General features: G+C 40.7%; 1 pseudogene; it reads right to left on the reverse strand.

Moving 5' to 3' along the window:
• Nucleotides 1-439: 439 nt before the first annotated feature.
• Nucleotides 440-22372, reverse strand: LOC135528701 (cytochrome P450 3A27-like; annotated as a pseudogene).
• Between the last annotated feature and the right edge of the window lie 4200 nt (nt 22373-26572).

Genomic DNA, 26572 nt, shown 5'->3' on the forward strand with positions numbered 1-26572 from the left:
GTAGAAGTTGGTCTTCATGATCCTAAATAAGGCCATAGATTTCTTTAAATTCTTTTAATGTATTAAACTAGATGGCACTATGAGTATGATGTAAGATGCGATCCTAGTGTTCCAATGAGCTGCAAGATTATCTCTGATTCAAAATGCTTTTCTTATTTACAAGAGCTGGAAAATGTGGACAGTGGATTAATAGTTTGTAATGGGACCTGGGCTGTGTATTTACATCCAACGGCCACACAGGGGCGGTATTGGGATCTGAAAAGAAACGTGTGGACGACCAAGTCGTCACACTACAATTAGGCGAGCTGAATGAAATTAGAAATACAGTATGTCTTGATAAATAACACAAATCAATCTATATTGATTGTTCTCATGTATATTTGTGTGTGTTTGTGTCTTACGTTTTGTCTTATGAATGTTAATAAATACACAGACGACCTTGTTCATTAGTGTGATGATTTTATTGGTTTGTGATGATTAGACAGTAAAGATTCTATTTTGGAATGACTGGACAGCAGAACACCCAGAGGAACAGAATGAGAGTACAGTTCTAGAGAACACCAGCTAAGGTTCTACATTCTAGGAGAATTCCAGCCACCAGCCACCAGTGTGCAGGATCCAGACATGACATCATGCCATGGATTTAATACCCCTGGTGTTGAACTTTAACAAGACATGTACCTCTAGATTAGACAGTAAAGATTCTATTTTGGAATGACTGGACAGCAGAACACCCAGAGGAACAGAATGAGAGTACATTTCTATAGAACACCAGCTAAGGTTCTACATTCTAGGAGAATTCCAGCCACCAGCCACCAGTGTGCAGGATCCAGACATGACATCATGCCATGGATTTAATACCCCTGGTGTTGAACTTTAACAAGACATGTACCTCTAATGCATCCATAGTATTTCTATCTCTCTGTTATCTGGTGGAAATGGGTTTCTGAGTCCTACTCAAACCAAGCATGAGACTGAGACCAAGATTCAATCCCAGCGCTTTGTCAGCTATGTGCCATTTTAAAGGTCATTTCTGATTGTTCAGTTCAGTCAGTTCATTCATTGTGAATGCAGTCTTAATATCATATTATATTAATTAAGTAGCCTATTGAATCCCAGCCTGAATATTCAGTATCTTATAGGATAAGGCCTGAATATTCAGTAGCCGATCGACAGACAGACAGATAGACAGATAGACAGACAGATAGATAGACAGATAGACAGACAGATAGACAGACAGATAGACAGACAGATAGATAGATAGAGAGGCTGTTGAACAAAAATGTTTCATGAGCTGAAATAAAAGATCCCAGAATTAGCGGGGTGAGGGTGCGTGCAGAGGAGTATTTCTGTCTGCCCTTTTGTGTGGGGGAGAGGGGGGAGAGAGAGAGGTACTCCAGGGTAGGGTGCTACTGCATTTGGTCACGTTGTTGGACTCTTCAGAGTGGTAGCTGTGGTGTTGCTCAGGGTGTTTCTACGGGCCTCCAGCCTCAGTTTGATTGGTCGTTTTGGCATCAGCAGACCCTGGTTGTCCATCTCCAGAGGGATCTATAGAGAATAAAATATCAGAACATAACCCTGGTTGTCCATCTCCAACAGGATCTATAGAGAATAACAGACCATGATAAACCAGGTGCTGACCATGTTAAACCAGGTGCTGACCATGTTAAAACAGGTGTTGACCATGTTAAAACAGGTGCTGACCATGTTAAAACAGGTGCTGACCATGTTAAAACAGGTGGTGACCATGTTAAAATAGGTCCATGTTAAAACCGGTGGTGTCCATGTTAAAACCGGTGGTGACCATGTTAAAACAGGTGGTGACCATGTTAAAACAGGCGGTGACCATGTTAAAACAGGCGGTGACCATGTTAAAACAGGCACTGACCATGTTAAAACAGGCGGTGACCATGTTAAAACAGGCGCTGACCACGTTAAAACAGGTGGTGGCCATGTTAAAACAGGTCCATGTTAAATCAGGTCCATGTTAAAACAGGTCCATGTTAAAACAGGTGGTGACCAAGCTAAAACAGGTCCATGTTAAAACAGGTGGTGACCATGTTAAAACAGGTCCATGTTAAAACAGGTCCATGTTAAAACAGGTGGTGACCATGTTAAAACAGGTCCATGTTAAAACAGGTCCATGTTAAAACAGGTGGTGACCATGTTAAACGAGGTGGTGACCATGTTAAAACAGGTGGTGACCATGTTAAAACAATTGGTGACCATGTTAAAACAGGTGGTGACCATGTTAAAACAGGTGGTGACCATGTTATAACAGGTGGTGACCATGTTAAAACAGGTCCATGTTAAAATAGGTCCATGTTATAACAGGTGGTGACCATGTTAAAACAGGTCCATGTTAAAACAGGTGCTGACCATGCTGAAACAGATACTGATGTTTGATGATGTCATATTCTGTCTGCTCAGGTGAGCGTCTCACCTCGGTCTCGTCGCAGACGGAGAAAGTGAAACTCTGGAGGAGCTCGACCATGGCCAGTTTGATCATGATCAGGGCGAAGCGCATCCCGATACAGTTCCTGGGCCCCGCCCCAAACGGCATGTACGTGTATGGATCAATAGGCTCCTTGTTCTCCTTACTGAACCTGGACAGGGGGAGGGCAGACACATTACACATTGTATTGTAGTTGATTTGTGGTTGTGGTCCAGACATATTACACATTGTATTGTAGTTGATTTGTGGTTGTGGTTCAGAAACATTAAACATTGTGTTGTTGTTGATTTGTGGTTGTGGTTCAGACACATTACACATTGTATTGTAGTTGATTTGTGGTTGTGTTATTGTTGTACTGTGGTTCTATTAAGGTTGTGTTATGGTTGTGCTGTGGTTACAATGCGGCCCAGTACCTCTCTGGTTTGAACTCCTCAGGGTCGGACCAGATCTCTGGGTCACGGTGAAGGGTCCATGTGGGAACCAGGACAACGCAGTCTTTGGGGATGATGATGCCATTGATCTCCACCGTCTTCTTGGCGACCCTCTCTAGTCGCGGGGCGATGGGGTACAGTCTCAGAGACTCGTTCAAAACACAGTCCAAATAGTCCATCTGCATCAGAGCTTCGTACTGGATTGGAGCCTGCACCGAGGTTACATACAAATCAGTACGTCACCACATCTGGCACCCACACAGTATCTATCTCCTCATGCAGTTTCGTCATGGTGTGGGGGTTACCTTGTTGGGGAACACAGTATCTATCTCCTCCTGCAGTTTGGTCATGACATGGGGGTTGGTTGCCAGGTTATAGGCCAGGAAACTCATTGTACTGCTGCTGGTCTCGTAGCCAGCGAAGATGAAGATCATGGCCTGAGACAAGATCTCATGATCAGTCAGTCCTGTGGAGGGAGAGAGAGAGGAGAGGAGGAGAGAGAGAGAGATTCCAGGTGTGTGTAGCAGTAGTTTACAGGTGTGTGTTTGTAACAGGTGTGTGTATGTAACAGTAGTTTACAGGTGTGTGTTTGTAACAGTAGTTTACAGTTGTGTGTTTGTAACAGGTGTGTGTTTGTAACAGGTGTGTGTTTGTAACAGTAGTTTACAGGTGTGTGTTTGTAACAGTAGTTTACAGGTGTGTGTTGGTAACAGTAGCTTACAGGTGTGTGTTTGTAACAGGTGTGTGTTTGTAACAGTAGATTACAGTTGTTTGTTCGGCAGGTACCTTTAGTCTGTTCCTCTCCTGTCTTTGTGTCGTTGCCTTTCTGAGAGTCGATCATCAGCTGTAAGAAATCCACCCGATTCTGGAAGCAGAAAGACATGAGGTCAAATCCGTCCAATCACATCCAACACAAACAGATTCCACTGTATCTGGACCAATCACAACCAACACAAACAGATTCTACTGGATCTCGACCAATCACAACCAACACAAACTGATTCTAATATGAATGCAGATATTTGGGTCCCAATAATAGTATTTTTAAATTCCAACATGATATCGATATGGACGTTTCATATTGGTGTCCATTACTAGTTACATAGGTTTTCCTAAACTTAATAAGTAAATACAGAATATTCCATTACAAATGTAAATGTATAGATGAAAATATCAAAATAATTAAATAAAAATATAAAACATGTTTACGGTTGAGATCCCAGAGTCACGTCCAGATTTGATCTTAGCCAGCGAGGCATAAAAAGAAGTCTGTCACCGCAGCCGGGAAGAAAGAAAACTTCATCTTCTCCAAGATAGGACCTGTGAAGGGAAAGAAAGCTGGAGAAGGAGAGGAGAGGAGGAGAGGAATGGAGGGGAGGACGGGAGAGGAGGAGAGGAACGTTTTACAGAAAGTTTTAGTTTAGTTTATTAATTCGACCATTTAAAAAGAAAAGCACACATAAAACTTGAAAAAGCCATACAGCACATGAATAAAATCATGGAGGATAACAGACAATACAGTCTGGGACTTGTTTCCATTGTTAAATCATGGAGGATAACACACTATACAGTCTGGGACTTGTTTCCATTGTTAAATCATGGAGGATAACAGACAATACAGTCTGGGACTTGTTTCCATTGTTAAATCATAGAGGATAACACACTATACAGTCTGGGACTTGTTTCCATTGTTAAATCATGGAGGATAACAGACAATACAGTCTGGGACTTGTTTCCATTGTTAAACCATGGAGGATAACAGACAATACAGTCTGGGACTTGTTTCCATTGTTAAATCATGGAGGATAACACACTATACAGTCTGGGACTTGTTTCCATTGTTAAATCATGGAGGATAACACACTATACAGGAGGACTTGTTTCCATTGTTAAACCATGGAGGACAGTCTGGGACTTGTTTCCATTGTTAAATCATGGAGGATAACACACTATACAGTAACTTGTTTCCAAACCATGGAGGATAACAGACAATACAGTCTGGGACTTGTTTCCATTGTTAAATCATGGAGGATAACACACAATACAGTCTGGGACTTATTTCCATTGTTAAATCATGGAGGATAACAGACAATACAGTCTGGGACTTGTTTCCATTGTTAAATCATGGAGGATAACAGACAAAAGTTGACTTGTTTCCATTGTTAAATCATGGAGGATAACACACAATACAGTCTGGGACTTGTTTCCATTGTTAAATCATGGAGGATAACACACAATACAGTCTGGGACTTGTTTCCATTGTTAAATCATGGAGGATAACAGACAATACAGTCTGGGACTTGTTTCCATTGTGTTCCTCTTTGAGACAAGATGGCTGGACAAGATCAAACACAGTATGGCTGTGAAATAATCAAACAACAACAGAGAAGAATAACATCTATCTCATCAATCCAGTTACATCATAGGGGTTATTCATATGGGCACAGAAGACATCAAACACAGTTTTACTTTATTTTTAAAGTTGCCCAGAGAGGATGTTGTTGTTATGGGCAGAGGCAACTCGTTCCATTCTGAGGCTCCAGTATACAAGACAGTACCTTTCCCAGCATTACTCCTGAACCAGGACCATAAATACTTCTGTTAACCAGACCTAGCCTCAACAGGCAGCCAGTTTAGTTCCTGAAAGCAGCTCCTGCCTATGGGAGTACGTGGACTCACCTTCAATACTTCCCTGATCAGCTTATTCTGGGCTATCTGGAGCTTCCCCTTCATAAGTTTAGATAAGCCCCCAAACCAGGAAGTACTAGCATAGTCAAAATGGCATTGAATGAGGGCAGTAGCTAGCACTTTCATGGAGGCCTTATCCAGCAGCTTGGACTTTCTAGCCAAAAACTTAATCCTGGCATTAACCTTCCCTAGCACCTTATTGGCCATGCTCACACCTCCCAAGCTTCCATCAAGGATACATCCCAAGTAGCTAACAGAGGTTTGAGTAGTCAGCACCTCACCCCCCTATCTCCACTCTGATTTTAGAGGACCTACTCAATTTAGGTCTGGAACAAAAAATAATTGCTTCAGGTTTTCCCTAAGTACAGATATAACTTAATATCTCCAAGCTATTTGCTAATGTTAGTAAGCTCTGTGCTAAGTATGCTCTCCAACACAGTATTACTTTTGTGAGACACCAGAAGTGTAGTCATCCACATAAAGAAAAAGACAGCAAGAACAAGCATCTTTCATCATATCGTTAATATACAATATATACAGCAGAGGCCCAAGCACGCTCCCCTGCGGAACACCAGAAGCTAGCACTTTCATGGAGTCCTTATCAAGCAGCTTGGACTTTCTAGCCTAGCATAGAGCATACATACAGGCCTATAAATCCCAGGGTCAGACTTTATACCCTTCTTATACAGAGGCATACAACTTTATAGGATTAAAAAGTAAACTTTGCGTCCTTGTGTGTCTGCGCATGCGTGTGTGTGTGGTCTCACCGACTAGGAGGAACAGTGGGTTGAACAGGTCGAACTTGAGCATCTTCTTGACGTTGGAGACAAAGGGGTCTGAAGGGTTGTTCAGAGAGTCAATGTCCACACTGAAGGCTGTGCTGGTGACCACGTCCATACTGTAGGGCCCAAAGAACCTGCAACACAACCACAATTACACACCACACAGCTACTGACCACACAACTACTGACCACACAACTACACAACTACTGATCACAACCACGTCCATACTGTAGGGCCCAAAGAACCTGCAACACAACCACAATTACACACCACACAGCTACTGACCACACAACTACTGACCACACAACTACACAACTACTGATCACAACTACGTCCATACTGTAGGGCCCAAAGAACCTGCAACACAACCACAACCACACAACTACTGACCACAAAACAACGCAACTACCTACCACAACAACACAACAACTGACCACAGCTACCGACCACAACCACACAACTACTGACCACACAACTACTGATCACACCTACTGACCACAACTACTGACCACAATTACTGACCACAACTACTGACCACAACTACTGACCACAGCAACACAACTACTGACCACAACTACACAACTACTGACCACCCAACTACTGACCACAACCACACAACTACTGACCACACAACAACGCAACTACCTACCACAACAACACAACAACTGACCACAGCTACTTACCACAACCACACAACTACTGACCACACAACTACTGATCACACCTACTGACCACAACTACTGACCACAATTACTGACCACAACTACTGACCACCCAACTACTGACCACAGCAACACAACTACTGACCACACAACTACTGACCACACAACTACTGACCACAACTACAGACACAACTATTGACCACAAACTACTGACCACAACCGCACAACCATTGACCACAACCACAGTTACTAACCACAACTACTAACCACAACCAAACCGTTACTGACCACACAATGACTGACCACAGCAACACAACTATTGACCCCAACCACACAGTTACTGACCACAACACCTGACCACTCAACTATTGACCAAAACTACTAACCACAACCACACAACTACTGACCACAACCACACAACTACTGACCACAACCACACAGTTACTGACCACAAAACTACTGACCACACACCTACTGACCACACAACTAACTACTGACCACAATCACACAGTTACGGACCACAACCACACATCTACTGACCATAACTACTGACCACACAACTACTGACCACAACCACACAACTATTGAACACAATTACCAAACATAACTACTGAACACAACTACTGACCACAACTACTGACCACACAACTAACTACTGACCACAATCACACAGTTACGGACCACAACCACACATCTACTGACCATAACTACTGACCACACAACTACTGACCACAACCACACAACTATTGAACACAATTACCAAACATAACTACTGAACACAACTACTGACCACAACTACTGACCACACAACTACTGACCACAACCACACAACTATTGACCACAACCACACAGTTACTGACCACAACTACCAACCACAACTACCAACCACAAAACTACTGACTACAACCACACAACTATTCATCACCACTACTGACCACAAATCTACTGACCACACATCTACTGACCACACAACTACTGACCACTCAACTATTGACCACAACTACTGACCACAACCACACAACTACTGACCACAATCACACAACTACTGACCACAATCACACAGTTACTGACCACAACCACACATCTACTGACCACACAACTACTGAACACAACTACTGACCATAACTACTGACCACACAACTACTGACCACAACCACACAACTATTGAACACAATTACCAAACATAACTACTGAACACAACTACTGACCACAACTATTGACCACACAACTACTGACCACAACCACACAACTATTGACCACAACCACACAGTTACTGACCACAACTACCAACCACAACTACCAACCACAAAACTACTGACTACAACCACACAACTATTCATCACCACTACTGACCACAAATCTACTGACCACACATCTACTGACCACACAACTACTGACCACTCAACTATTGACCACAACTACTGACCACAACCACACAACTACTGACCACAATCACACAACTACTGACCACAATCACACAGTTACTGACCACAACCACACATCTACTGACCACAACTACTGAACACAACTACTGACCATAACTACTGACCACACAACTACTGACCACAACCACACAACTATTGAACACAATTACCAAACATAACTACTGAACACAACTACTGACCACAACTATTGACCACACAACTACTGACCACAACCACACAACTATTGACCACAACCACACAGTTACTGACCACAACTACCAACCACAACTACCAACCACAAAACTACTGACTACAACCACACAACTATTCATCACCACTACTGACCACAAATCTACTGACCACACATCTGACCACACAACTACTGACGACAACCACACAACTATTGACCACAACTACTGACCACAAATCTACTGACCACACGTCTACTGACCACACATCTACTGACCACACAACTACATTGGCAAGACAAAGTATGTGAACCCTTTGGAATTACCTGGATTTCTAAATAAATTAGTTATAAAATTTGATCTCATCTTCATCTAAGTCACAACAATAGACAAACACAGTCTTCTTAAACTAATAACACAAATTATTGTATTTTTATTGTCTATTTTGAATACATAATTTAAACATTCACAGTGTAGGTTGGAAAAAGTATGTGAACTCCCTAGGCTAATGACAAAAACTAATTGGAGTCAGGAGTCAGCTAATCTGGAGTCCAATCAATGAGACAAGATTGGAGAAGTTGTTTTGAGCTGCCCTGCCCTATAAAAATGTGAGTTTGCTATTCACAAGAAGCATTGCCTTATGTGAACCATGCCTCGAACAAACGAGATCTCAGAAGACCTAAGATTAAGAATTGCGGACTTGCATAAAACTGGAAAGGGTTACAGAAGTATCTCTAAAAACCTTGATGTTCATCAGTCCACGGTAAGACAAATTGTCTATACATGGAGAATGTTCAGCACTGTTGCTACTCTCCCTAGGAGTGGCTGTCCTGCAAAGATGACTGCAAGAGCACAGCGCAGAATGCTCAATGAGCATAAGAAGAATCCTAGATTGTCAGCTAAAGACTTACAGAAATCTCTGGAACATGCTAACATCTCTGTGGACGAGTCTACGATACGTAAAACACTAAACAAGAATGGTGTTCATGGGAGGAACCACAGAAGAAGAAGCTGTCCAAGAAAAACAACATTGCTGCACGTCTGAAGTTTGTAAAAGTGCACCTGGATGTTCCACAGCGCCACAAGCAAAATATTCAGTGGACAGATTAAACTAAAGTTTAGTTGGTTGAAAGGAACACACAACACTATGTCTGGAGAAAAAAAAGGCACAGCACACCAACATCAAAACCTCTTCCCCAACTGTAAAGTCTGGTGGACGGAGCGTCATGGTTTGGGGCTGCTTTGATGCGTCAGGGCCTGGACAGCTTGCTATCATGAACGGAAAAATGTATTCCCAAGTTTATCAATACATTTTGAAGGAGAATGGAAGGCTATCTGTCCGCCAATTGAATGTCAACAGAAGTTGGGTGATACAAAAGGACAACGACCCAAAACACAGAAGTAAATCAACAACAGAATGGTCGTAACTTAGATGAAGATCAGATCAAATTCGATGACCATTTATGCAGAAATACAGGTCATTCCAAACGGTTCACATACTTTTTCTTGCCACTGTATGTGTATTACAATTAAGACTCAGAGGTGTAAGTTGAAATGTCAGAGGTAAGAGGTTAGAGGTCAGGACTCACTCCTTCACTTCGATGGTCTGGTCTTTATCTGCCTGCTTCTTCATTCCATTCAGCAGGTTAGCAGAGTGCTGCTTCATGATACCAAACATCTAGAGGAGAGAGAAATAGAAGTAGAGAGAGAGAGAGAGAGAGAGAGAGAGGTAGAGGGAGATAGAGGTAGAGGGATAGAGAGAGAGACCCATATTTATGCTTGTTTATTTTATCTTGTGTCCTTTACCATTTGTACATTGTTAAAACATTGTATATATATATATATATAATATGACATGTGTAATGTCTTTATTGTTTTGAAACTTCTGTATGTGTTATGTTTACTGTTAATTTTTATTGTTTATTTCACTTTATATATTATCTACTTCACTTGCTTTGGCAATGTTAACACATGTTTCCCATGCCAATAAAGCCCTTGAATTGAATTGAATTGAGAGGTAGAGAGAGAGAGAGGGAGAGGTAGAGGGAGAGAGAGAGAGGTAGAGAGAGAGAGAGGGAGAGGTAGAGGGAGAGAGAGAGAAGTAGAGGGAGAGAGAGAGGTAGAGAGAGGAGAGAGGAGAGAGAGAGAGAGGTAGAGGAGAGAGAGGTAGAGGGAGAGAGAGAGGTAGAGAGAGAGAGAGGTAGAGAGAGGTAGAGGGAGAGGTAGAGGGAGAGAGAGAGAGAGGTAGAGAGAGAGAGAGGTAGAGGGAGAGAGAGGTAGAGAGTAGAGAGAGGTAGAGAGAGAGAGAGAGAGAGAGGTAGAGAGAGAGGTAGAGGGAGAGAGAGAGAGAGAGAGAGAGAGAGAGAGAGGTAGAGAGGAGAGGGAGAGGGAGGAGAGAGAGAGAGGTAGGGAGAGAGAGGAGAGAGAGAGAGAGAGAGAGAGAGAGGAGGAGAGAGAGAGAGGTAGAGAGAGAGAGAGGTAGAGAGACGTAGGGGAGAGGTAGAGGGAGAGGTAGAGAGAGAGAGAGAGAGAGAGAGAGAGAGAGGGAGAGAGAGAGAGGTAGAGAGAGAGAGAGAGAGAGGTAGAGAGGTAGAGGGAGAGGTAGAGGGAGAGGTAGAGGGAGAGGTAGAGAGAGAGAGAGGTAGAGAGAGAGAGGTAGAGAGAGAGAGGTAGAGGGAGAGAGAGAGAGAGGTAGAGAGAGAGAGGTAGAGAGAGAGAGAGAGGTAGAGAGAGAGAGGTAGAGGGAGAGGTAGAGAGTGCTGCTTCATGATTAGGGTTGAATGCCATAACCCGGTTACCGAGATTAACGCACAAAACCACTCCCTTTTCCCGGGACAAATAACTAAGAGAAACCAGTCAATTACGTTCCTTAGCGCTTGGATTCCCATTCAGGAAAAGATAGACTAGAATAGCTTGCTAGACATTTTTGTTGTTGTTGCATTTCCTATACAAATAGACTAATCGAAGAGGGATGCAAGCTCTTGTTTGATGAATGTTAAATACAGCAGTCAATAGAAATCACAGGTAGAAATCACAGGTAGAAATCATGGGTAGAAATCATGGGTAAAAATCACGGGTAGAAATCACGGGTAGTTTGAAAGAATAGTGAAAGCTATTGCAGTTAGTTATTCAGACCCATAACCATTCAGATGGTGGTAGACTGTATCAGTTAGTAATTCAGACCCATAACCATTCAGATGGTGGTAGACTATAGCAGTTATGAATTCAGACCCATAACCATTCAGATGGTGGTAGACTATAGCAGTTATTAATTCAGACCCATAACCATTCAGATGGTGGTCGACTATAGCAGTTATTAATTCAGACCCATAACCATTCAGATGGTGGTAGACTATATAAGTTATTAATTCAGACCCATAACCATTCAGACCCATAACCATTCAGACCCATAACCATTCAGACCCATAACCATTCAGACCCATAACCATTCAGACCCATAACTATTCAGACCCATAACCATTTTTTTTTACCTTTATTTAACCAGGCAAGTCAGTTAAGAACAAATTCTTATTTTCAATGACGGCCTGGGAACAGTGGGTTAACTGCCTGTTCAGGGGCAGAACGACAGATTTGTACCTTGTCAGCTCGGGGGTTTGAACTTGCAGTTATTAATTCAGACCCATAACCATTCAGACCCATAACCATTCAGACCCATAACCATTCAGACCCATAACCATTCAGACCCATAACCACTCAGATGGTGGTAGACTATAGCAGTTATTAATTCAGACCCATAACCATTCAGATGGTGGTAGACTATAGCAGTTATTAATTCAGACCCATAACCATTCAGACCCATAACCACTCAGATGGTGGTAGACTATAGCAGTTATTAATTCAGACCCATAACCATTCAGATGGTGGTAGACTATAGCAGTTATTAATTCAGACCCATAACCATTCAGACCCATAACCACTCAGATGGTGGTAGACTATAGCAGTTATTAATTCAGACCCATAACCATTCAGACCCATAACCATTCAGATGGTGGTAGACTATAGCAGTTATTAATTCAGACCCATAACCATTCAGATGGTGGTAGACTATAGCAGTTATTAATTCAGACCCATAACCATTCAGACCCATAACCACTCAGATGGTGGTAGACTATAGCAGTTATTAATTCAGACCCAGAACCATTCAGATGGTGGTAGACTATAGCAGTTATTAATTCAGACCCATAACCATTCAGATGGTGCTAGACTGTAGCAGTTATTAATTCAGACCCATAACCATTCAGATGGTGGTAGACTATAGCAGTTATTAATTCAGTCCCATAACCATTCAGATGGTGGTAGACTGTAGCAGTTATTAATTTAGACCCATAACCATTCAGACCCATAACCATTCAGATGGTGGTAGACTGTAGCAGTTATTAATTTAGACCCATAATCATTCAGAAGGTGGTAGACTATAGAGGTTATTAATTCAGACCCATAACCATTCAGACCCATAACCATTCAGATGGTGGTAGACTATAGCAGTTATTAATTCAGTCCCATAACCATTCAGATGGTGGTAGACTGTAGCAGTTATTAATTTAGACCCATAACCATTCAGATGGTGGTAGACTGTAGCAGTTATTAATTTAGACCCATAACCATTCAGACCCATAACCATTCAGATGGTGGTAGACTGTAGCAGTTATTAATTTAGACCCATAATCATTCAGAAGGTGGTAGACTATAGCAGTTATTAATTCAGACCCATAACCATTCAGACCCATAACCACTCAGATGGTGGTAGACTATAGCAGTTATTAATTCAGACCCATAACCATTCAGACCCATAACCACTCAGATGGTGGTAGACTATAGCAGTTATTAATTCAGACCCATAACCATTCAGATGGTGGTAGACTGTATCAGTTATTAATTCAGACCCATAACCATTCAGATGGTGGTAAAATATAGCAGTAATTAATTCAGACCCATAACCATTCAGATAGACTATAGCAGTTATTAATTCAGACCCATAACCATTCAGATGGTGCTAGACTATAGCAGTTATTAATTCAGACCCATAACCATTCAGATAGTGGTAGACTATAGCAGTTATTAATTCAGACCCATAACCATTCAGATGGTGGTAGACTATAGCAGTTATTAATTCAGACCCATAACCATTCAGATGGTGGTAGACTATAGCAGTTATTAATTCAGACCCATAACCATTCAGATGGTGGTAGACTATAGCAGTTATTAACTCAGACCCATAACCATTCAGACCCATAACCATTCAGATGGTGGTAGACTATAGCAGTTATTAATTCAGACCCATAACCATTCAGATGGTGGTAGACTATAGCAGTTATTAATTCAGACCCATAACCATTCAGATGGTGGTAGACTATAGCAGTTATTAATTCAGACCCATAATCATTCAGAAGGTGGTAGACTATAGCAGTTATTAATTCAGACCCATAACCATTCAGACCCATAACCACTCAGATGGTGGTAGACTATAGCAGTTATTAATTCAGACCCATAACCATTCAGATGGTGCTAGACTGTAGCAGTTATTAATTCAGACCCATAACCATTCAGATGGTGGTAAAATATAGCAGTAATTAATTCAGACCCATAACCATTCAGATAGACTATAGCAGTTATTAATTCAGACCCATAACCATTCAGATGGTGCTAGACTATAGCAGTTATTAATTCAGACCCATAACCATTCAGATGGTGGTAGACTATAGCAGTTATTAATTCAGACCCATAACCATTCAGATGGTGGTAGACTATATAAGTTATTAATTAAGACCCATAACCATTCAGACCCATAACCATTCAGATGGTGGTAGACTATAGCAGTTATTAATTCAGACCCATAACCATTCAGATGGTGGTAGACTATATAAGTTATTAATTCAGACCCATAACCATTCAGATGGTGGTAGAATATAGCAGTAATTAATTCAGACCCATAACCATTCAGATAGACTATAGCAGTTATTAATTCAGACCCATAACCATTCAGATGGTGGTAGACTATATAAGTTATTAATTCAGACCCATAACCATTCAGACCCATAACCATTCAGACCCATAACCATTCAGATGGTGGTAGACTATAGCAGTTATTAATTCAGACCCATAACCATTCAGATGGTGGTAGACTATATAAGTTATTAATTAAGACCCATAACCATTCAGACCCATAACCATTCAGATGGTGGTAGACTATAGCAGTTATTAATTCAGACCCATAACCATTCAGATGGTGGTAGACTATAGCAGTTATTAATTCAGACCCATAACCATTCAGATAGACTATAGCAGTTATTAATTCAGACCCATAACCATTCAGATGGTGGTAGACTATATAAGTTATTAATTCAGACCCATAACCATTCAGACCCATAACCATTCAGACCCATAACCACTCAGATGGTGGTAGACTATAGCAGTTATTAATTCAGACCCATAACCATTCAGACCCATAACCATTCAGACCCATAACCATTCAGACCCATAACCATTCAGACCCATAACCATTTTTTTTACCTTTATTTAACCAGGCAAGTCAGTTAAGAACAAATTCTTATTTTCAATGACGGCCTGGGAACAGTGGGTTAACTGCCTGTTCAGGGGCAGAACGACAGATTTGTACCTTGTCAGCTCGGGGGTTTGAACTTGCAACCTTCAGGCTACTAGTCGAACGCTCTAACCACTAGGCTACCCTGCCGCCCCATTCAGACCCATAACCATTCAGATGGTGGTAGACTATAGCAGTTATTAATTCAGACCCATAACCATTCAGATGGTGGTAGACTATAGCAGTTATTAATTCAGACCCATAACCATTCAGATGGTGCTAGACTGTAGCAGTTATTAATTCAGACCCATAACCATTCAGACCCATAACCATTCAGATGGTGGTAGACTGTAGCAGTTATTAATTTAGACCCATAATCATTCAGAAGGTGGTAGACTATAGCAGTTATTAATTCAGACCCATAACCATTCAGATGGTGGTAGACTATAGCAGTTATTAATTCAGTCCCATAACCATTCAGACCCATAACCACTCAGATGGTGGTAGACTATAGCAGTTATTAATTCAGACCCATAACCATTCAGACCCATAACCACTCAGATGGTGGTAGACTATAGCAGTTATTAATTCAGACCCATAACCATTCAGATGGTGGTAGACTGTATCAGTTATTAATTCAGACCCATAACCATTCAGATGGTGGTAGAATATAGCAGTAATTAATTCAGACCCATAACCATTCAGATAGACTATAGCAGTTATTAATTCAGACCCATAACCATTCAGATGGTGGTAGACTTTAGCAGTTATTAATTCAGACCCATAACCATTCAGATAGACTATAGCAGTTATTAATTCAGACCCATAACCATTCAGATGGTGGTAGACTATAGCAGTTATTAATTCAGACCCATAACCATTCAGATGGTGGTAGACTATAGCAGTTATTAATTCAGACCCATAACCATTCAGACCCATAACCATTCAGATGGTGGTAGACTATAGCAGTTATTAATTCAGACCCATAACCATTAAATCTTTGTGAAGAGAAGTGAAAGCCATCAGCATCTAATTCTAGTCCTATATGAAGAAGACAGGGGTCCTGGGTGGTGCAGCGGTCAATAGCACTGCAGAGCGACAATACAGCCTGGTGTTCGATCCCTGTGTCACAACCATGAACCAACCGGAACCCCCGGAACCCCATAGGATGGCACACAATTGTTAATGTCTCATCGTGCTCTAGCGACTCCTTGTGACAGGGCCGGGCGCCTGCTGACTCGGGTTGTCAGTCAGAACGGTGTTTCACATTAGTGTTGTTGACAACTGGGTCAAGCAGGTGGTCATGTCTTTCACATAAGTGCTGCTGACATCTGGGTCAAGCAGGAAGTAAAGTGCTGCTGACAACCGGGTCAAGCAGGAAGTAGGTGGTCATGTCTTTCACATTAGTGCTGCTGACAACCGGGTCAAAGCAGGAAGTAGGTGGTCATGTCTTTCACATTAGTGCTGCTGACAACCGGGTCAAGCAGGAAGTAGGTGGTCAAAAGGGTCATGTTTCAGAGTACGCATAACTCCATCTTTGAGTAATAATGTAAATAAGGTATCTAAAATGAGTTTATTATAACAAGCTATAATGGGTTGTAAAGAGTTTATAACAAGCTATAATGGTTATAAAGAGTTTATAGAGTTTATAACAAGCTATAATGAGCATAACTCCATCTTTTAGTAAGGTAGATTTGAGAAAGAGTTTATAACAAGCTATAAAGTTAGTAAAGAGTTTTAACAAGCTATAATGAGTTTTAGTTTATAACAGGCTATAATGAGTTAGTAAAGAGTTTATAACAAGCTATAATGAGTTAGTAAAGAGTTTATAACAAGCTATAATGAGTTAGTAAAGAGTTTATAACAAGCTATAATGAGTTAGTAAAGAGTTTATAACAAGCTATAATGACTTAGTAAAGAGTTTATAACAAGCTATAATGAGTTTATAAAGAGTTTATAGAGTTTATAACAAGCTATAATGAGTTAGTAAAGAGTTTATAACGAGCTATAATGAGTTTATAAATAGTTTATAGAGTTTATAACAAGCTATAATGAGTTAGTAAAGAGTTTATAACAAGCTATAATGAGTTTATAAAGAGTTTATAGAGTTTATAACAAGCTATAATGAGTTAGTAAAGAGTTTATAACAAGCTATAATGAGTTTATAAAGAGTTTATAGAGTTTATAACTAGCTATAATGAGTTAGTAAAGAGTTTATAACAAGCTATAATGAGTTTATAAAGAGTTTAGAGTTTATAACAAGCTATAATGAGTTAGTAAAGAGTTTATAACAAGCTATAATGACTTAGTAAAGAGTTTATAACAAGCTATAATGAGTTTATAAAGAGTTTATAGAGTTTATAACAAGCTATAATGAGTTAGTAAAGAGTTTATAACAAGCTATAATGAGTTTCTAAAGAGTTTATAACAGGCTATAATGAGTTAGTAAAGAGTTTATAACAAGCTATAATGAGTTAGTAAAGAGTTTATAACAAGCTATAATGAGTTAGTAAAGAGTTTATAACAAGCTATAATGAGTTAGTGAGTTTATAACAAGCTATAATGAGTTAGTAAAGAGTTTATAACAAGCTATAATGAGTTTATAAAGAGTTTATAGAGTTTATAACAAGCTATAATGAGTTAGTAAAGAGTTTATAACAAGCTGTAATGAGTTAGTAAAGAGTTTATAACAAGCTAGAATGAGTTTATAAAGAGTTTATAACAAGCTATAATGAGTTAGTAAAGACTTTATAACAAGCTAGAATGAGTTTATAACAAGCTATAAAGCGTTTACAAAGAGGGTATAATAAGCTATATTGAGTTTATAGAGTTTATAACACGCTATATTGAGTTTATAGAGATTATAACAAGCTATATTGAGTTTATAAACAGTTTTTAAAGAGTTTATAACAAGCTATATTGAGTTTAGTGTTTATAACATACTATAATGAGTTTATAGAGTTATAACAAGCTATAATGAGTTTATAACAAGCTATAATGAGTTTATAACAAGCTATAATGAGTTTATAGAGTTTATAACAAGCTATATTGAGTTTATAGAGTTTATAACAAGCTATAATGAGTTTATAGAGTTATAACAAGCTATATTGAGTTTAGAGTTTATAACAAGCTATTTTGAGTTTATAAAGAGTTTATAACAAGCTATATTGAGGTTATAGAGTTTATAACAAGCTATAATGAGTTTATAGAGTTATAACAAGCTATAATGAGTTTATAACAAGCTATAATGAGTTTATAGAGTTTATAACAAGCTATAAAGTGTTTAAAACACGCTATAATGAGTTTATAGAGTTTATAACAAGCTATAGTGTTTATAACAAGTTGATAAAGCAGAAAGGGAGGGATGGAGGGATGGTTCTACCTCCTTTAGTCGTCCAGAGGTAAAGGAAGGTGAGAGGACACTACGGATCCGTCTCCATGAATCGTCCTCGGCAACGGACACCGCGTCAAACAGCTCACCATTCAGATGGAAGTTCTACAACATGGAGGACAGTTGTATTAATTATCAAACAGGTCACCATTCAGACAGAAGTCCTAAAACATGGAGGACAGTTGTATTAATTATCAAACATCTCACCATTCAGACAGAAGTTCTACAACATGGTTCTACAACATGGAGGACAGTTGTATTAATTATCAAACAGGTCACCATTCAGACAAACATGGAGGACAGTTGTATTATTTATCAAACAGGTGTGTGTGTGTGTGTGTGTGTGTGTGTGTGTGTGTGTGTGTGTGTGTGTGTGTGTGTGTGTGTGTGTGTGTGTGTGTGTGTGTATATGTGTGTGTGTGTGTGTATGTGTGTGTGTGTGTGTGTGTGTGTGTGTGTGTGTGTGTGTGTGTGTGTGTGTGTGTGTGTGTGTGTGTCTCACCCTGCGGTTGGTGAAGATGTTGTAACACTCTTTAATCAGGACGGTCTTGATCATGCTTTTGTCCATGATACACAGAATCCCATCAGGCTGCCTCCCATCATAGATCCTTCACAGAGGAGAAACACGCACCTGGCTTTAACCACTATATATACACCTACATGGTACAGACTGCCTCCCATCATAGATCCTTCACAGAGGAGAAACACGCACCTGGCTTTAACCACTATATATACACCTACATGGTACAGACTGCCTCCCATCATAGATCCTTCACAGAGGAGAAACACACCTGGCTTTAACCACTATATATACACCTACATGGTACAGACTGCCTCCCATCATAGATCCTTCACAGAGGAGAAACACGCACCTGGCTTTAACCACTACAACTACATGATACACAGAACAGGCTGCCTCCCATCATAGATCCTTCACAGAGGAAAAACACACACCTGGCTTAACCACTATATATACACCTACATACAGATACATCATAGATCCTTCACAGAGGAGAAACACATGGCTTTAACACTATATATACAACTACATGATACACAGAACCATCATAGATCCTTCACAGAGGAAAAACACACACCTGGCTTTAACCACTATATATACACCTACATGGTACACTGCCTCCCATCATAGATCCTCCACAGAGGAGAAACACACACCTGGCTTTAACCACTATATATACACCTACTGGTACCCCTCATCATAGATCCTTCACAGAGGAGAAACACACCTGGCTTTAACCACTATACCTACATGGTACAGACTGCCTCCCATCATAGATCCTTCACAGAGGAGAAACACACCTGGCTTTAACCACAAAATACAGTGCCTTGCGAAAGTATTCGGCCCCCTTGAACTTTGCGACCTTTTGCCACATTTCAGGCTTCAAACATAAAGATATAAAACTGTATTTTTTTGTGAAGAATCAACAACAAGTGGGACACAATCATGAAGTGGAACGACATTTATTGGATATTTCAAACGTTTTTAACAAATCAAAAACTGAAAAATTGGGCGTGCAAAATTTATCATTAAATAGTTATTTTTTTAAAACGGTAACTGTAAACTGTTACATTAACAGCGATTATAATCAGATTACAGATATTAAGATTTGAAAAACTAGATGATAACTTTGAGGATTACTTTAAGTTCAGAAAAGGATGTTTGTGAAAAAGATGTATCTTTGACCCTTCTCTGTTTTCTGACATTCAAACCGGTGCAAATTTAAATTTGTTTCTGCATATTATTATATATATATATATTAGTGTTGGGTTTAGTGTTTCAGGGGTTCTGAGTGAGAAACAGTCACTTACAACTGAATAGTCAGCAGAACCCAGAAGATGAGGCAGACACAGCAGTACTTAAGACGGTGTATTTAATAAAGTAAAAAGGAGAAGTCCTTAAATACAAAAAGTTCCAAAAGGTGGTAGGAATAGCACAAAAAAGCCTCAAGAGATACTCAAAAACAAAAACAGAATTCCACAAGAGCATCCAGGAAGACAAGAATACACAGAACACTAGGGCTGGGTGTAATCAAACACAGAGCACAGAACTGAGGGAAACTAAGGGTTTAAATACAATCAGGGGAAACGAGGAACAGGTGCAAATAATAATGGGGAACAAGGGAAAAAACACAAGGTCAAAAAGCACAATGGGGGCATCTAGTTAACAAAACCCGGAACAACCCTGGCCAAATCCTGACAGTGGTTAATCAGATTACGGTACTGAGTTTGGGGTAATGTTGAACAGGTAAACTAGTAACTGAATGTAATCAGATTACGGTACTGAGTTTGGGGTAATGTAGGACAGGTAAACTAGTAACTGAATGTAATCAGATTACAGTACTGAGTTTGGGGTAATGTAGGACAGGTAAACTAGTAACTGAATGTAATCAGATTACAGTACTGAGTTTGGGGTAATGTTGGACAGGTAAACTAGTAACTGAATGTAATCAGATTACGGTACTGAGTTTGGGGTAATGTTGGACAGGTAAGACTAGTAACTGAATGTAATCATTTACTGAGTTTGGGGTAATGTAGGACAAAGTACATTTAGAAAGTAACCATGGAAACCGACACATTTAACCACCTCTTATAAAACTACATAGAAAACATTATTCTGGTTGTTGTTGATATTACTACTAACATTCCTCATGGTCACATGACAGCTCCAGCAGCTGATGAATTGTAAGGAATAGTACAGTCATCCTAGTACGGTACAGCCAACTGAACTCACCCCCAGATTCTCCCATACTTCTGAAAGCACTCTGTGTCAAAGTTAGTGAAGCCCTGCAGAGAGAGATAGAGAGAGAGAGAAACAGCTGATTCATGCCTGGGCATGCCCTTGAAGGTCATGTAGGTGTGTCCTACACTTGAACAGATAACACACCTGAAACAGGTGAGAGTTGAGGAGGGTTGGTAATTTTCTATGGTCAAGGAACACAACTTCTAGACGGATCAAGTCTCATATTACCATGTATTTATCTATTGTTAAAACAACCGGCTAGTCCTCTTTTTCCTTCTCAATGTATTGTTTTACATGGGGGAAATAACACTGTTGTTTAAAATATGAGAAAGATATTTATTCTGAACGGGTACTAACCTTTTTATACTCCATCATTGTGCCAAAGTAAGGTAGGGGTTTGGGACCAGGGATACCCATCTTAGTGAATACACCATAGGGCCAATACCCGTACCTGTACACACACACACACACACACACACACACACACACACACACACACACACACACACACACACACACACACACACACACACACACACACACACACACACACACACACACACACACACACACACACACACACTAACTTACCTAGTAATATGATCTAGAGAAGTATACAAAAACATATATATCATATCTTGCATTGTTGGAAATGGACCCCTAACTAAGCATTTCACTGCTAGTCTACACCGTTTAACTACCATAAATGTGACAAATAACATGTGATTTGATGTAAGTCCTTACACTACAATGAGGGTGATGAGGAGGGCCAGGAGGGTCCAGGTCTCAGCGGAGAAGTATGGCAGAAAACTCATTATCTTTCCTCCGGTTCGCCTCCCTGCTGCTTCTGAAAACAAAGGCTCCGTTTTCTCTCAGTCTCGTTCGAGTTCACTTCTCCGATGGTCTGACAGATTTTGAGTTGTTTAATCTGTCCAGGTTCTAGTGTGGTTCTTCTTTGACGCTGCAGATCTCGAATAACAACCGTGCAGGTTACAAGTTGTTATTGTATCCCGTCGGAAAAGCACCTGTGTGATGCTAGCTAGAATAAGGATGAGCAACAATGGAATTTGCAGTTCGACTTCAAAATAAAAGTCTCATGCTGAAACTGATGCAAACGGATAAAAATGGTGTAATAATGCCATATTTGGATTAGATAATGCTATACAGGGTTAGAATGTTGTTATATGAATTAAACCAAAGATAATAAGTAGTTCATATGACACATGAAAAATAGTTGAAGTTCCACTGTGGCTGTATTAGAATTGCTTTGGGGCAGACTTCTACTGCACTGTACAGCGTTACCTCTGGATCTTGGGTCCATGAAATGTGAAGAGTTTTCACAAATATTAGCTTCGTAGCTCTTATTGTGGGACTTTAACTGTAGGAAATCACCTCACAATTCCATATGTTCATAATTTTTTTTTTACCTTTATTAAACTAGGCAAGTCAGTTAAGAACAAATTAACTGTGGGAACTCACCTCACAATTCAGACCGCTGTGCCACTCGGGAGCCATGCACATTGCAATATGAATGTTCAACTCTTTAGAATTGTAATATGTGGGTGTCAATGAGTTTCCATAAGTTAATTAAAGAAAAAAAACATTTAACCTTTATTAAACTAGGCAAGTCAGTTAATTACAAATTCATATTTACAATGACGCCCTACACCGGCCAAACCCAGGCGATGCTGGGCCAATTGTGCGCCGCCCTATGAGTCTCCCAATCCCATTCGGATACATACCTGCATTCGTTTCAGGGACTGTAGTGACAGATTACAATTCTGACGAGTTTACACAAATATTAGCATCGTAGCTCTTATTGCTAACGGAGGAAATCACCTCACAATTCAGACCGCTGTGCCACTCTGCAGCCCTGTACATGGCAATATGAATGTTCAACAGCCACTATAGGCTGAATTGTGAGGTGTAAACTCTTTAGAATTGTAATATGTGGGTGTCAATGAATAGGCTGGTACCCCATGTCATGAACCCAGGATCCATAAGGCTGGTACCCCATGTCATGAACCCAGATCCATAAGGCTGGTACCCCATGTCATGAACCCAGGACACATAAGGCTGGTACCCCTGTCATGAACCCAGGATCCATAAGGCTGGTACCCCCTGTCATGAACCCAGGATCCATAAGGCTGGTACGATGTGTCATGAACCCAGGATCCATAAGGCTGGTACGATATGTCATGAACCCAGGATCCATAAGGCTGGTACCCCCTGTCATGAACCCAGGATCCATAATGCTGGTACGATATGTCATGAACCCAGGATCCATAAGGCTGGTACGATATGTCATGAACCCAGGATCCATAAGGCCGATATGTCATGACCCAGGATCCATAAGGCTGGTACCCCCTGTCATGATCCCAAGACCCATAAGGCTGGTACCCCATGTCATGAACCCAGGACCCATAAGGCTGGTACGATATGTCATGAACCCAGGATCCATAAGGCTGGTACGATATGTCATGAACCCAGGATCCATAAGGCTGGTATGATATGTCATGAACCCAGGACCCATAAGGCTGGTACCCCTTGTCATGAACCCAAGACCCCATTGACGTTATGTTGCAGTCCTAAAAACTATACATACACAGTGCCATTATAACATATTTTATTTGGTGTCAAATTAACAAATGATAATTTTTTTGGTTGAATTTATATAACAATATTCCAACCTTGTTTTCAAATTATCTCGTCCAAATGTAGCATGATTCCATTTGTATCCGTTTGCATCAGATTCAATGGGTAACTTTTATTTTGTAAGCCGAACCGCCGATTCTGCTATTGTTGCTCCGGCAAATGTTGTTCACGACACACACACGCAATAAAGAGATTAGAGGGAGACTGTGTGAGAGGTGAATGCGAAGCAGGGATATTTATTCTCCCTTTAACTATTTGCACATCATTACAACACTGGGTGGAGACATAATATGACATTTGAAATCTGGATGTGGAAAAGGGTTCATCTGGATATTAAAGGACGGTTAAAATCACAAACACAATAACAAGCTAACTCACTTTCTCGTTACATTAGGAGACTCGCATGCGTGCCCGCGCACACACACACACACACACACACACATACACACACACACACACACACACACACACACACACACACACACACACACACACACACACACACACACACACACACACACACACACACACACACACACACACGCCTGACCTGACACAGTCACTCACCTGTAATCATCAGTCCTGGTGCCGTGCCAACAGTAACAACACAGCATTTTCCATACACAACAGTAAAATCACGGATTGAACAACGAGCCAGATGTTTCACCTGAAATATCCGCTTGGTATTTCCGTCGCCAAATATGGTGATGAGAGGAAGTCCAGTGGCCGTCAGTGGGAGAAGACGGGCGAGATTCTCATTGACGAAACATAATATCTCAGTCGGTTTTCTGTTTCGCAAACTAGAATCTGCTGTCGACTTTAGCCTTTGCTAAAAGTTACAAAAAATATGGCGTTGTTTAGGGTGAGTGGAATTAGTCAATGCACACATTAACCTGAGTGCAAACTAAATTGAATCTGCTGTCGATTATTATTAGCCTTTGCTAAAAGTTACAAACATTAACCTCACAGAGTAGGTGTTCCCTAACGTGAATGCAAATAAATTCAAATTGTATTATTATTATTATTACACATTATGCGCTGAATACAAGTGAATACAACAGGTGTAGTAGACCTTACAGTGAAATGCAAATAAATGAATACAACAGGTGTAGTAGACCTTATTATTAATTATGCGCTGAATACAACAGGTGTAGACCTTACAGTGAAATGCTGAATACAACAGGTGTAGTAGACCTTACATTGAAATGCTGAATACAACAGGTGTAGTAGACCTTATATTGAAATGCTTACTTACAAGCCCCTAACCAACAATGCAGTTGAAAAAATACAGATAAGAACAAGAGATAAAAGTAAAAAGTAATTGAAGAGCAGCAGTGAAATAACAATAGTGAGACTATATACAGGCGGGTACAGAGTCAATGTGCACCGGTTATTTGAGGTGGTATGTATATGTAGATAGAGTTATTAAAGTAACTATACATAGATGACCACAGAGAATAGCGGTTTTGTAAAGAGGGGGTGAGGGGGGTGAGGGAGTGGGCGGCACTGCAAATAGTCTAGGTAGCCATTTGACCAGATGCTCAGTAGTCTTATGGCTTAGGGGTAGAAGCTGTTTAGAAGCCTCTTGGACCTAGAGTTGGCGCTCCGGTACCACTTGCCATGCGGTAGCAGAGAGAACAGTCTATGACTAGGGTGGCTGGAGTCTTTAACAATTTTTAAGGCCTTCCTCTGACACCGCCTGGTATAGAGGTCCTGGATGGCAGGAAGCTTGGCCCCAGTGATGTATTGGGCCATTCGCACTACCCTCTGTAGTGCCTTGCGGTCAGAGGCTGAGCAGTTGCCATAAAAGGCAGTGATGCAACCAGTCAGGATGCTCTCGAGGGTGCAGCTACAAAACCTGTTGAGGATCTGAGGACCCATGCCAAATCTATGCAGTGTCCTGAGGGGGAATAGGTTTTGTCGTGCCCCCTTCACAATTGTCTTGGTGTGCTTGGACCATGTTAGTTTGTTGATGATGACACCAAGGAATTTGAAGCTCTCAACGTGCTCTCAAAGTGCATCCCCGGCAATGAGAATGGGGGCTCCGTCCTCCTTTTCCTGTAGTCCACAATTACCTCATTTGTCTTGATCACGCTGAGGGAGAGGTTGTTGTCCTGGCACCACACGCCCAGGTCTCTGACCTCCTCCCTATAGGCTAAGTCGTCGTTGATCAGGCCTGCCACTGTTGACATTAGCATACCTTAAGGGAACATTTCGACATTTTCTGTATGGTTAGTGAGAAAGTCCATATTGCAAATGTACCGTCCCTTACTAGACGTCCGAAAACATTTGTTAAATTTGGGGACGGCGTCGGGCCGAGCGGCAGGGCCAGACCTACCGGGAAGTCATCAAATGAACTTTTTCGGACATTCGGTTTTCGTTTTATAAAATAATCAAATTTTGGTCATTTTTCCGCTATCCCGGGAAATCCCACAAGAGGGCATAAGCAATCATACTGCAATTTGACAAAACATCACGAATCACGACGGGCCTTATCTCGAAAACTGAAAATATTTAGAAGCCGAAACTTGGTGAGCATAGATTTGGCATAATGGGCAGTTGGCCCCGAACA

The sequence above is a fragment of the Oncorhynchus masou genome, unplaced genomic scaffold (assembly GCF_036934945.1).
Source record: "Oncorhynchus masou masou isolate Uvic2021 unplaced genomic scaffold, UVic_Omas_1.1 unplaced_scaffold_1023, whole genome shotgun sequence".
NCBI lineage: Eukaryota > Metazoa > Chordata > Actinopteri > Salmoniformes > Salmonidae > Oncorhynchus > Oncorhynchus masou.